The 12,460-nt window shown below is 36.8% G+C and overlaps 1 protein-coding gene across 50 annotated transcripts in view; it reads left to right on the forward strand.

The window, feature by feature from the left end:
- Nucleotides 1–12,460, forward strand: part of SCMH1 (Scm polycomb group protein homolog 1) — a 214,383-nt gene that overhangs the window by 39,011 nt on the left and 162,912 nt on the right. For 7 of the 50 annotated variants that reach the window (XM_063781942.1, XM_063781958.1, XM_063781987.1 and 4 more), the window contains exon 2: nt 8,153–8,229. The exons of the other annotated variants lie outside the window; for them this stretch is intronic. The gene's annotated coding sequence lies outside the window, so the exon portion shown is untranslated. The remainder of the gene's footprint in view (nt 1–8,152; nt 8,230–12,460) is intronic. 50 annotated transcript variants of the gene reach the window in all.

Genomic DNA, 12,460 nt, shown 5'->3' on the forward strand with positions numbered 1-12,460 from the left:
TGATGAAATAAATTTTGGAGTTCACTATTAAATAGTATGGTACTACCATATAAAAGTACAGTAAAGTCTACCACGAATCCTGGTCCAATGGACTCCAGAGGCTTAAAGTGAGAAAGAATTAAAGTAGATTTTATGAAAGTAAGGGATGAATTACTAGGTCAAAAGCTGAGGAAGTTGAGGAAGGCATCTTGTGTTCTAAAAGGTAAATTTCTGGGAGGGAAAAAAAAAAAAGGCTGGGCACGTTGGCTCATGCCTGTAATCCCAGCACTTTGAGAGGCCAAGGCAGGCAGATCACAAGGTCAGGAGTTTGAGACCAGCCTGGCCAACATGGTGAAACCCCGTCTCTACTAAAAATACGAAAATTAGCCGGGCGTGGTCGTGGGCACCTGTAATCCCAGCTACTCGGGAGGCTAAGACAGGAGAATCACTTGAACCCAGGATCTTGCAGTGAGCCAAGATCGCACCACTGCACTCCAGCCTGGCCAACAAGAGTGACTCTGTCTCAAAAATAAAAAAACTCAAAAAGCTAAATAACCATAAACTTTGGTCTCTGAAGTGAAACTGGACATGTGTTATTTTTCTCACGCCTCTTGGTTCCTGCTAGTTCTGTGCTTGCATACAAAGATTTCCTGAGTTATTTAAAGAGGCATTATTCTCAGGAGTTGGCATGAAGAAGGTTCCTAGTAAATACTGAGCACTATTCTGCCTGAGCTGTTTAGATTGCTTGTTCTATATTCTTTTTACATTGCCTTAAATTAATTTTTTTTAAAAAAATCAATGATATCCCTTAGCCAAATACCTATTGCCTTTCAAAGATTATTTCTTGCCCTCTTAAGTCACTTCGCTAGAGAAGAGAGCCCCTTCCTGAGTTCTTTACCATTTCGGAGTCACAGAATACACATTTCACTGGAAGCCCCTTGTTGGTGAGAAAAGAGGTAGTCTCAGAGTTTCCCAAACAGAAATGAGTGTCAAGGCAATTGCTTGAGTTGCTCATTGGAAGACAACTAATATCACTTGATAAGGTTCCTTATTTCAATTTTCTGTGAAGCCATAAAATCAGATACTTGTAGAGGTGAATGATGAGGAAACAGGCATGCAGCTAGTTTGCAGTAAATGTAGGACCCACCTGGGAAGGCACTAAGAGAACACTTGAGTTCTAACCTTCTGTTTTCTGTTGAGGAATTGGCAGCCCTGAGGAAGTGACTTCTCAGTAGTAGAATGAACCAGGCTAAATCTAGATCTTTCATCTCAGTTTCTTGATACAGAGAAACCATGTTTACCCTCAAGTTTGTAATTCTGTATGATTCATACAAGACCCTAGATAATGCCATGGATTTATAACTCCCTCAGTTTTTAAAAGATAAGAATCTGAGACTTTAGAGGGGATTTACAGAATGGTTTATGGATGCTGTTCTGTCAAGTTCAAATTACTTTATTTACCCATCTTCATGGCCCAAGTAGTTGAGGATCTAATCTATTGTCAGGGCTCTTTGTCCAAGGAGATAGTTTTCTATATAGGATTCTAACCTATTAGACTGTAAGAGGTTAAAGTTGATCTTGAGATCTCTGGTCCCTTGTAACATTGACATCTTTCAACGGTCTGCTTAGGCAGTGTGTGAACTGATAAAAAAAAAATGGTAAAGGTTAGTAATCTCTTATCTGTCCCCAAAGCCATATGAGTGAGACCTCAGCTGTTCATTTTGTTATCATGAAAAGCTTTTATTAGGTGACTCCTGTTTATAGATGATGACATGCATTCAAATCTTCACTCCAGAAAACCTTAGAGAAAAAGCCATTCTAAGAAGCGTAATGTTCTGGAGAGCTACAGGATTGTTCCATTGTAGATTAAAGTTTTATTTTTAAAAATTATTTTAGTTGGAAATTATTTTAAAATGGATCATAGCCCTTCTTCCCTTTAATTTACTTTAATGAGACTAATTTAGTATGTTTATGTGTGCGTGTGTAAAGGATACAAAGTTCCATGGGTTTTTAGTATCTATTCCTAACTCTGTTTTCCTCACAAGCATTATTATTATTATTATATTATTATTATTATTACATTTATTTATTTATTTTTTGAGACGAGTTTTGCTCTCGCTCAGGCTGGAGTGCAGTGGCGCAGTCTCAGCTCACTGCAAGCTCCGCCTCCTGGGTTCACGCCATTCTCCTGCCTCAGCCTCCCGCGTAGCTGGGACTACAGGTGCCTACCACCACACCCAGCTAATGTTTTTTTGTATTTTTAGTAGAGACGGGGTTTCACTATGTTAACCAGGATGGTCTCGATCTCCTGACCTTGTGATCCACCCGCCTCAGCCTCCCAAAGTGCTGGGATTACAGGCGTGAGCCACTGCACCCGGCCACAAGCATTATTTTTATAGAATTGTGAGGTTTCCAGGAATGTATACAGTTGTAAAAAACACCTAGATTTAAGTCTGTGGATTACAATCAAAAAAGATCTGAAAGCCAGTGCCAATTAGTTCCTTCCTTGCATTAATAATACTTTTTTACATTTGTTTAAGATTTGCCTGTTTGCCAAGCCTCTGTACATACACACTGTATATGGTCTATGATAAGTAAACTAGGGATGGTCTTCTTCTTGTTTTAAACTATACTAGGCAGGCATAAGGAAACCGAAAAGAGGATGGACTTTGAAATCAATCTTTCTTTGATTTGAATTTTAATTTAGATTCAGGGGGTACATGTGCAGGTTTGTTACAAGGGTATATTGCATGATGCTGAGGTTTGGGCTTCCATTGAGTTCATCACCCAGATAGTGAACATAGTACCCAATAGGAAGTTTTCAGCATCCTCCCACCCCCACCCCCTATTGTGGAGTCCCTAGTGTGTATTATTCTTACTTTTATATCCATGTGTACCTGATATTTAGCTCCCACTTATAAACAAGTACATGTGATACTTGGTTTTCTGAAATCAGACAACCTTTAATATTAGCTTTTGCATTTAGAAGTTGAGTGACCATGGGTGCCTTAACCTTAACTTCCAAAGTTCAGCTTAAAAAAAATCTAAATGGGAACAGTAATGCCAGAATTGTTGGGTGCTTTAAGTTAAGTAATAAAAACACCTACCAGGAGCACAGTGGATGACTCTCACAAAACAAAATGTTGAGTGGAAGGAAGTGGACATAAAAGAGTACATATGATATGATTTCATTTATATAACATTCAAAACAGGCAAAACTAACCTACAGTGATAGAAGTCAAGACAATGGCTACTCTTAGGTGGAGCAGTAACTGGGAGGGGAGGGCACAGGGGATATTTATTGGGGTGCTAGTAATGTGCTTTTTCTTGGTTTGGAGGTACATTATAAAAATTCACTAAGCTTATATACTTATGATTTATGCACTTTTGGATAATAATGTTATAGTTTAATAATAAGTTATTTTTAAAGTGCCTAACACATAGTTTATTCTCTTCTGCTATGATGGTTCTTTAGGTTAACAACATGAAAATTTATTTTAACAGAATGATCCTAGCCTCTTTTCCTTGTAATCTTTCCATTTCTTTGTTCTGTAATAGTCCCTTTTTCCTAATTCCAGTTTTATACCTTGGCATGTTTAATAAATATATACTGATGATAATCCCAATTGGTGTAGTTGGAGGAGTTTAGGTCAGTCAGGCAAGGTGAAATTGAATGTCACCGTCATCTAGGAGTATATACCATTCTCTGATCTTTAGATGATTTGGTGATATTTTGCTTTTCACATGAAGATTTCCCTGATTTGTGTAATACGATCTTGTCGAATATCAGACAGACTCTATCATTTACTTTTTAACGGTGAAATATTGGACATATTCTGTTATTTCTTGCACTTTTAATGCAATCCAATTATAGTGTGGTGGGCTTTGAAATGGTCACTGTCACACCCTGTAGCACCTTACAGTTTTTCCTTGGGTTCTTGTTGCTAAAAGAGAACCATGCTTATTGTTTTTATCTTAACTATTTTTGTACTACAAGGGTAGAAGTAGACTTATATACTAGAAAATTTATGAAAGCTCCTGTTATAAAAAACAATTCTTGAAAATTCAAATTTTAAAAACTGAGGAAGTTACTTCTTCTGCTAAGCACTGCTAGACAATGTGTAGGATATAAAATAAGCCTATGACAATCTCTGCCCTCACAGAGGGTGGACTCCTGCTATAAAGACAGGCTTCTGCTTTGTGGGGGTAGATAGAAAATGAGTTTGTCCACACTTGCTTTTTGTCTTTTGGATATTGGCTTTGAGAGAAAGTCTCTGATGGAGATGCTAGCAAGCCCCTCTAAACCCCAGAGAACTGTGGTGATGATCATATAGATTCAGTTGGAGCCAAGAGACAAAGAATGGACTGTGACTTCATCAGCGATCAGTAATATGACAAAGTGTTGAGGGGCTGAGGCAGCACCCTCTATATATCAGACACTTACTTACATTAATTCATGAAAATAGATCATGACATTGAACATTTCCTAACCTTGGGGTAGGCACTATTACTTCCATTTTAAAGATGTAGAAATTGAGGTCCAGAGACACATAGTAACCTGTCCAAGTTTACATAGCTAGTGACAAAGTTAGTATTCAAGCCCAAAGCCCATCTGTACTGCATGCTATGTATAGATAGTAACATTATCCCGAAAAGGAATATGTTTATTAGAAGATGAACAGTTTGGAAACATGTTAAACAGGAAGTCATAAAGAAAGTTGATAGAGGACTACATCTAGGACTACCTAGGAAAAGGAATTCTGTGGCTCAAGATTGGATTTCTTGAAAGTCCCCATGAAGCTCTTTGTGTTCCTTTTGCAAGACGGTTGAATGAGGCTTTCAAACACTGATGCACATCCACCTGTTGCCTGTTTTTTTTTAATTGTGGCAAAATATACATAAACTTAAAGTTTACCATCTTAAGACATTAAGTACATTTATAGTGTGTGTAGCCTGCACCATTATCCATCCCTAGAATTTTTTTTAATCATCCCAAATAGAAATTCTATACCCATTAAATATAACTCTCCTCTCTCCACCAGTTCCCTGGTAACCCTTATTTAACTTTCCATCTCTATAAATTTACCTATTATAGGTTCGTCCTGTAAGTAGAATCATACAGTAGTTGTCCTTTTGTGTCTGGCCAGTTTCACTTAGCACAGTGCCTTGAAGGTTCGTCCATGTTGTAGCATTTATCAGAATTGCATTCCTTTTTATGGCTGAGTTTTCCATTGTATGTGTATACCATGTTTTGTTTATCCAGTCATCTGTTGATGGACACTTAGATTGTTTTCCACTTTTGGCTATTGTGAATCATGCTGCTATGAACATTGGTGTACAGGTGTGTTTGAATCCCTGCTTTCAGTTCTTTCAGGTATATAACTAGGGGTAGAATTGCTGGATCATATGATAATTCCACATTTGACTTTTTGAAGAACTGCCAACCATTTTCCACAGCAGCTATACCATTTTACATTCCCACCAGCAATGCATGATGGTTGCAATTTTCCCATATCCTCACCAGCACTTGTTATTTTTCTTTTTTCATAACAGCCATACTAATAAGTGTGAAGTAGTATATCATTGTAGGTATTTTTGCATTTCTTTAGTGATTATTGATGCTGAGCATCTTTTCATGTGGTTATTGGCCATCTGTATATCCTCTTTGGAGAATTGTCTTTTGCCCATTTTTGAATTGGGTTGTTTAGGTTTTTTGTTCTTCTTGTTGTTGAATTATAGGAGTTCCGTGTATATTTTGGATATCGACAGACTACAAACATGATTTGCAAGTATTGTCTCCGATTCTGTGGACTGTCTTTTCACTCTGATGATAGGATCTTTTGATGCACAACAGTTTTTCATTTTGGTGAAGTCCAGTTTATCTGTTTTCTGTTTTGTTGCCTGTGTTTTATCTGTCATATCCTATAGTCATTGCCAAATCTAAAATGTTAAAGATTTTCCCCTATGTTTTCTTCTAAGAGTTTTATAGTTTTAGCTCTTACATTTATTTAGGTCATTGATAAATTTTGAGTTAATTTTTTTGTATATGGTATAAGGTAAGTATTCAACTTCATTCTCCTGCATCTGGATATTCAGTTTTCCCAGACCTGTTTGTTGAAGAGTGTCCTTTTCCCATTAAATGGTCTTGGGACTTTTATTGAAAATTAACTATTTTTGAGCTCTCTGTTCTATTACATTGGTCTGCTTATCTATCCTTATGCCAATACTATACTATTTTGATTACTGTAGCTTTGTAGTACGTTTTGGAATTAGAAAGTGTAAGTTTTCTAACTTTGTTCTTTTTTTCAAGATTGTTTGAGCTATTTGAAATCCTTTAAGATTCTTTGTGAATTTTAGGACAACTTTTTCTGTTTGTGCAAAAATGCCGTTTGGATTTTGATAGGGATTGTGTTGAATCTGTAGATTGCTTTGGATAGTATTGCCATCTTAACAATATTAGTCTTTCAGTCCATGAACACAGAACAGAGTATCTTTTCATTTACTTACATCTTCTTTAATTTCTTTCTGCAATATTTTGTAGTTTTCAGTGTACAAGTCTTTAGCCGTGTTAGTTAAATTTATTCCTAAATATTTTATTCTTTTTGATACTATTTAAATGGAATTATTTTCTTAATTTTCTTTGCACACTGTTCATTGCTAGCATATAGAAATGCAACTAAACTTTGTGTGTGACTTTGTATCCCGCAACTTTGCTGAATTCATTTATTAGCTCTAACAGCTTTTTTGTGGAATCTGTAGAGTTTCCTACATATAAGAGTATATCATCAGCAAACAGAGATCATTTTACTTCTTCCTTTCAAATCTGAATGCCTTTAATTCCTTTTTCTTGCCTAATTACTTTAGCTAGAACTTCCAGTACTATGTTTAATAGAAATGGTGAAAGTGGCTATCTTTGCCCTATTCCTAATCTTAGGGGAAAAGCTTTCAGTCTTTCACCATTGAGTATAATATTAGCTGTGAGTTTTTTATATATGGCCTTTATTATGTTGAAGAAGTTCCCTTCTATTCTTAGTTTATTGTGTATTTTCATTATAAAGCACATTAAATTTTGTCAAATGCTTTCTCTACATTGACATTACCATGTGCCTTTTTTTTTTTTTTACTTCATTCTATTTATGGTATATTACATTAATTGATTTTCATATGTTGAACCATCCTTATATTCTGGGAATAAACCTCACTTGGTAATTGTGTGTGCTCTTACTATGCTACTAAATTTTGTTTGCTAGTATTTTGTTGAGGATTTTTGCATTCTTAAGGGCTGTTTTTGAAATTAAAGTTTTATTGAAACACAGCCATGCCCATTCATTTCTGTATGATTGATATTATCTATGGCTACTTTCATGTTTCAGTAGAGGCCACACGGCCTGGTAAGCTGCAAATATTTATTATCTGGCCTTTTTTTTTTTTTTTTTTTTTGAGAGAGAGTTTAAATCTTGTTGCCCGGGCTAGAGTGCAATGGTAATGATCTTAGCTCACCACAACCACCACCTCCCAGGTTCAAGCAATTCTCCTGCCTCAGCCTGCCCGGTAGGTGGGATTACAGGCATGTGCCACCAAGCGCAGCTAATTTTGTATTTTTAGTAGAGATAGGGTTTCTCCATGTTGGTCAGGCTGGACTTGAACTCCCGATCCACCCACCTCGGCCTCCCAAAGTGCTGGGATTATAGGCATGAGCCACCATGCCCAGCCTATCTGGCTCTTCATAGAAAAGGTTTGCAAACTTCTGAGTTAGACAAACAGTTTCTTACTCTGGTTCCACACTGCCCAAGAAATCTGATTCTCATTTGGTTCCTGTGTAGATGCACCTTTAAAGTCAAATGGCCCTGGTCATGTACCAGTAAATATTTTAGGCGGTTATATTTCTCACAGTAAATTAATAAATTAACATTCTAGTTTACCTATTATTGTGTAATGACCTATAGCTCTATCCGAAAGAGTCTGTTCCATTTTTAACAGAATCAGGGTTCTGAACTCATAAAGCTGAGGAAAGTATCCTGGAAATTGGAAACTTAACCAAATTGCTGCCCTTGAGAAGCCCTGTCTGGATAACCAGCCTTCTGGCTTCCTCTGATGAAATCTAATTTCACTGCATATCTTCTTTGATCTACAGTAGTTCATATTTCTATTTTTTTCTATCTTTCGCTTTTAGATTTCTACATCGTACTAAGGAAGAATGATTTCCTATTTGATATAGCTGAACCATGCAAAAATCAGATCCTTGAAAAGGTCAGAACCTGTATTTATACATAGTAGAAATAGACAGTTATCCTCTATTAGGCTGTGTATGAATATATGTGTCACAAAAAACAGAGCAAATGAAAAAACTTCCCCTTTCTTGACATTTTATTCTGCAATTTTTACAAATTATGTGTGCCTTTATAATGTGCAAACTACACTACTTAAAAGTATGTGTAGAGTACTGTTATTAATCCTGTTTTATAGAAACAATAATGGGCTAAGAGACTTATTCAAAATCCTGTAACTAATAGCTGTAAGATAAAGCCCAGATCTTTTGCCTCTAAGTCTTAACCTTTCCACTACATTGTAAGTTCGTAATCAGTATCAGAATTTAGTAGACATGTAGTATGCAAGCTGTATGAACATTGGAAATAATGTATATAAAAGTCTATGAAAAAGTGTTAAAACCCCTTTATGGATGTTAAGTATGATAAATAATTCAGATCTTGACCTTCAATATCTAACATATAATCTTGGGATGATACCAGAGTCCTCAATATATAATATACCATTGGCTTAGTATAGCAAGCAAAATTCTTTACAAGGTGCCTCATTTCTACTTTTCTAGCCTCAGCTCATTCAGTTTCTGTCATCTGTCCCTGTAGCTTACTTTGTCCCTTTTCATCTGTAATAAATGGCTAGCATTGTCCAAACACATTGTCCATTTCCATTTCTATGTTCAATTCCACATAATTAGGAAGAATGCCTGAAATGCCTATTTGTCTTTCTTCGGATAATCCTAGCTCAACTTCATCTCCTCCATGAAGCTTTCCTCAACCCTCCCCAACCCCTGGCAAAGTTAATCATTCCCTTCTGTTTTCCCAGAGCACTTTTTATAGCAAATCTCTGTATAGCAAAAATCACACGATGATTGTATATTTGAATTGCTATCTTTCCTACTAATCTGTGAGTTCTTTGTGAGCATGAACAGGGACTTACACTTATTTGTCTTTGTGTCTTTAACATGTTACTACTAGGCTTAGATTTTGTTACTCAGCTCAGATGTATTTTGTTTAATGAATAAAATAAGAGCTGCAGTTCTTTCCTTATAAGGATCTGTATGTACAGTATTCTAAGTGGGAGACTGACCACACAAAAATACCTAAAAACACATAGATATATGTAAAACGATATAGTGTATGCTTGAGGTAGAATAATGGAATGATCAGAGCCAGGTTGAGTTATTTAGGGAAGGATTCCTCTAGGTTAGTAGTTGGCAATCTATGGCCCACAGGCCAAATCTATCTGCCACCAGTTTTTTGTAAGTAAAGTTTTACTGGAACATAGCCATGTTCATTTGTTAGTGTATTATATGTCTGCCTTAATGCTATGATAACAGAGTTGAGCAGTTGCAACAGAGACCATATGTCCTGTAAAACTGAAAATATTTGCCATCTGGCCCTTTACAGAAAAAGTTTGCAACCCCTGCTCTAGGAGCGGGCTTTGGATATGAAAAGAAAAGGAATGTGAATTGGTGAAGCATAAGTGTGCATCATAATGCAATGAAAACAAGCCATAGTAGTAGGTATGCTAGGTAAGAAAGCTCCACTCCAATCCAGTTTGTCAGAGAGACCTATGCTGAAGAGATTAAATGTCAAGAATGTTTGGATTGAGAAAGAGGGAACACAAATCTAATGGAAAGAAATTTTGAAGTAAACACTCCGGGCCTGCAGCAAAATAGTTTCCTAAATAGTAGCAAAGGATGATGATGAAGGAAAAGGAAGCAGCAACATAAATTAACATTGACTGAGTGTTTACTATGTGCCAGGTACTGTTCTAAGTGGTGTGTGTGTGTGTGTGTGTGTGTCTCCTATTTAATCCTCTCAACAACTAAATGAGATAATTGCTATTATTGTCTTTATTTTGCTGCGGAGGAAACTCAGGCACAGGAGGCTAAGTTAACTTGGTCAAGTTAATACAACTGGTAAGTGATAGAACCAAGTCTGAACCCAGGCTGTCAGTCTGCAGAGTCTTCATAATAGAGAAGGGGAAATCTGGAGATATTTGGTAAAAATACTTTTAAGCTTGGAGTAAGGTACTTAGTCCAAGTAATTGGGAAATGTGCTATCCCAACATGGTAAAGAGAAAATGAACAGACAATAAAAGAGTAATGATGGAAGGCAGGGTTTCCAATTAGAAGAGTATACTATGGATTAGGCAGAATGGGCAGGGCAAGGAAGCAGATACTTAAGACATGTTATATAGTCATACAGTAAGATACGTTATATAGTCAGTCATTGCGTTTAACCTTGATGAAACCAGAAAGCAATTAACTTTTCCTTGCACACATGAAAGCTGTCCTAAAATACTTGAAGAGCTGGTATATCCAATTGAGATATAGATTAGCAGTGACTTTCAAGGAGGTAAGGGGCATTCAACCTTCCCACAAAAATATACACACCTTAGTATCCCAAGTGTATTATAATTGGTGGAGGTGTCAAGTCATAGCACACACCATTCTCTCTCATTCTGTCTCCCTAAGAGGACTGGTTCCTGTCCAACCCTGTATGATTGCTATGGTAAATATTTACCCCTTTGGACAATTTTTTAAAAAAATACATATATATTGTATGCATGTTAAAGTAATACATATGCACTATGAAAATTTTGCCAATAGAAGTATACCAAATGCAAACATTGGCTAGAGATGGTAGGATTGGAGATGGAAGGAGGAGGAGACATTAAACTAAATGACTTTCAACATTTCTTCCAAATCTATAGTTCTGTGTTTATACCAGCAGAGTGGTAAGCACAAAGGAAAAGACCACAATGTGACTTTGACATGGTTGGCTTGAATAGAGGATAAAATGGTATAGGAGAAAATCCAATATATGAAATCTAAATTTATAGAGCAGATTACTTTGCAGTGAACCTTGGACTTATTTTTATAAAGATTGCTTTTAACTAGCCATTTTGGTATGTTCAAATATACTTAATTTTAATAAAAAATTTCATTTACACTTAACTTGTCAGTAGTATATTTACTGTGTAAAATAAAGCAGACACACATTGTTCATTATTTCAAAGAAGGAAGAGATTTCAGCCAAGTTATGTTGTAGTAGCTACAGTGGAAATAATTGAGCTGGGCCTTGCCCATAAACCTGCAATATGATAGAACTTAAAAGGGGGCCAGGCATGGTAACTCACACCTGTAATCCCAGCACTTTGGGAGGCCAAGACAGGAGGATTGCTTGAGGCCAGGAGTTCAAGACCAGCCTGGATAACATAGTGAGACCTCGCCTCTACAAAAAATAAAAAAGTTAGCCAGGCGCATTGATGCACACCAGTAATCCTAGCCACTCAGAAGGCTGAGGTAGGAGGATTGCATGAGTCCAGGAGTTTGAGGCTGCAGTGAACTATGATCATGCCACTGTACTCCAGCCTGAGCAACAGGGTGAGACCCTGTCTCTTAAAAACTAACTAACTTAAAAGATACCTTAGGTATGTAAGGTATGTAAAGTGCCTACCACAGTGCCAGTAAATGGTAGATGGAGACGCAGAAGAGAAAAAAGATGATGGTGGTGATGATGCTGTTGTTATGTCTTCTGTCCCCATATCACACTTCTGTAAGGCTTCAGAAAGAAAGTTGGTATTGTATATATTTGTATACACACATACATACATGCACACACACACTGTCCATGCTACAAAACCTAAACTTGCACAGTGTTGTTTATAAAAACCAGGACTCAGATTTGAAGTCTCAGATTTGGAAGGAACTTTAAAGGTTACCCAGTCCAGCCTCCCTCTTCCTCCTAATGATTTAGTATCTTCACCAATAGGTTATTTTACCTCTGCTTTCACATCCTTAGTGATGGCAAATTCATGCCTCTCCTTCCCAGAGAGCTTATCCCACTTTTGGATACAGAGCTCTGACTGGCAGAAAGTTCTTCCTAATAATGTGCTGAAGTCTATCTACCTATAGCTTCCACCCACTGGTTCTAATTCTCTCCCTTGGGGTAATATTTAAGAAGTAGAGCAAATCTCATCTCTCTCCTACATGAAATCCCTCCAGATATTTGCAAACAGCTCTCATGTTTCCCCTGAGTCTTTCCTTCTAGTTAACCTTCCCTAGTTTCTTAAATTCTCACTCTTCTTGTTGCTTTACTTTAAATGAGATTGTGCATTTGTATCTCATTCAAAATATAGGACCTAGAATTAAACATAAAATCCTACTTCTGATATGTTTGGACTGGCAAGAATGGAGCATCCAGGACTG

The sequence above is a fragment of the Pan troglodytes genome, chromosome 1 (genome assembly GCF_028858775.2).
Source record: "Pan troglodytes isolate AG18354 chromosome 1, NHGRI_mPanTro3-v2.0_pri, whole genome shotgun sequence".
NCBI classification, from domain to species: Eukaryota; Metazoa; Chordata; class Mammalia; order Primates; family Hominidae; genus Pan; species Pan troglodytes.